The following is a 2,554-nucleotide window of genomic DNA, read 5'->3' on the forward strand; positions in this document are numbered from 1 at the left end:
CTTTCTTTCTTTCTTCTCTCTTTCAAAACCCCTCTAAACTCTAAAGAAAGTTCTCTTCTTTCTTGTAACATGTCTATATTGTATAATTATTGTTATTTTGGAGTCGGTTTCGGCCTAAGTAGGGACATAAACGTAAGTATGTCTAATACATCTCAAATATAAAATGTCACCTATTTACTTCGGCCGACACCGACTGCGAAATAACAATAATTATACAATATAGACATGTTACAAGAAAGAAGAGAACTTTCTTTAGAGTTTAGAGGGGTTTTGAAAGAGAGAAGAAAGAAAGAAAGAAGTTTTCATGACATTATTTTGTTTCTTTTTAGTGTATTTTGTTTGAGATTGTTTTTTATGGTACTTTTGAGTGAATTTTGTTTGAAATTGTTTTTTTTACGTTACTTTTGAGTGCATTTTTCTTTTTAGCCGACTTCAAAAAGAAGGAGGTTATCAATTCGTCTGTATTTTTTTTTTTATGTGTGTTACCGCGAAACTCGGCCCCTGGTGGTCCGATTTTGATAAAAAATATTTTAATCGAAAGGAAGTGCTTGCAGGTGGGTCCCATTTTTTTGTTTTTTTTTTTTAAATAACTAGAAGACTAGTAGATTTTGAATATAGCTTCAAAATTTGTTGCGGAAATTAGGGACATTTTTGCTTTCAGCGCTTACGTAGGCTAAACTATAGGACCTACATAAAAATGATGTATGGCGAATTGTAGCTCTTTAAATGTGCTAAATAAAAGTCCGCGATAGCATATATCTATCTTTTATAGTTTTCTCACAATAACCATTTTTTTCTTTAGAAACATTAATTAAATTCATGCCCTATTTCCGACGCTATTATTCAAGTTCAGTATTAACCCTTATGTAAATAAATATGTTCATTATCAAGAGAATTAAATGTAGATTATATTTGCAATTGAAACTATATCATTCTGTCTAATAGTTTAGGAGATATCGTAAGAATAAAATTACGCGGAAACGAAAAATGCTACATCGCGTTACAATGAATAGCACAAATTTGCTTTCTGGGCTTACGTAGGTCAAACTATATGACCTACATTAAAATGATGTATCGAGTAATTATAGATCCTTAAATTTGCTAAATAAAAGTCTCAGGTGGCATATATCTATCATCTATGGATGTCTCACAAAAACCATGTTATTATGAACAAGCTTCGATTAAATTGCACACGAAAAACAGCGTCGTAAGCTTACGGCGCTATTATATTATATTCGATATGAATCCTTATCCAAATAAATATGTTTGATGGCTAGAGTATTAAATGCAGATTACATTAGCCTTTAAACTATGTAATTCTGATCAATAGTTTGGAAGATATTAAATTATTAAAAACTACGCGCATTCGAAAAATGCTACTGCGGCGCGCGGCTGGACATTTACGCCAATGACAATTAAAGGCACGCTACGATGTATTAGTTCGTTAATTTTCAATTTGTATACCGATTTTGATAATTATTTCATTGTTTAAAGGATAAGTGGTTATCTGGTGTATTCTAAATTAGTTTTTGAATTGAAGTACACACATATTAAATAGGAAAGTCCTTTTCTTTATTTGTCTTATTTATGTCCTTATACGTATTAAGGAAATTTGTAATTAAACTTCAAATTCACTAAAAATAAATGCAACAAAGAGTTAATTCAATATAAATATACAGATAAGAGCGTCAGTGGTTCAGGGTTTAAGCACTTACAGGAGCAACTGGATCTGACGGATCAACCATTTCACTGGCCTGCAATAATACGAAATAATATTACTTAATATTATAAATATATTGTAAGATATTTGATGCAAAAGTATTTTAAAAGAATTAAACTAACAGCGAAATAATGAATTTAACTCTACTTCATAATAATCCTCGCTGTAGTATAAACTCAAACCGAACGTAAACAAACAAAAATGTCAGACGTTCCGCAATGACGAATGGAAAGAGACTGCCTCGAGCAGCAGCGCACGCTTCCTTATAAAACCTTTTTTTTATGTGGCTACCCTCAACAGTCCTAACACGGCTTCTCCTGACATGAGACCGTCCTCGGGCTCGTTCTTCCAGCATCTTCAACACTGGAATTCGTCTGTAACAATGGCATAGAGTCTTTCGATACCAGCTCGTTGGCAGGCGCTATGCGGGCGCGCTGCTCGTCGTCAGGAGTAGTAGGGATTCACCGGTTCCAGACCCAAAATTTATTTTAAAAAGGGTAGGAATATTTTTTTCAATATCGACCTTATGCTCATCGTAATAAGGAACACCGGTTCTGGACCAAATTAGTGGCGTTTTGCCGGTATCGGACCCGCCGTATTTTTGTTTATGTTTTTCTAAATGTAAGTGTTGTTAATTACTTGTTTCCAAAGTAATTAGCTAATGATCGTTAATTAGACAATGTAATTTCTACTCTAATTGGAAAATCAATAAAATAGATACATGAACTTATTTAGATTTTATTACATTACATTCATATATTATAACAATTAAAAGTGTGTTTAAACATATTATGCAAGAAAATATCATTATTCATTGTATTTTCACCAAATAAG

Source organism: Papilio machaon, chromosome W (assembly GCF_912999745.1).
Source record: "Papilio machaon chromosome W, ilPapMach1.1, whole genome shotgun sequence".
NCBI lineage: Eukaryota > Metazoa > Arthropoda > Insecta > Lepidoptera > Papilionidae > Papilio > Papilio machaon.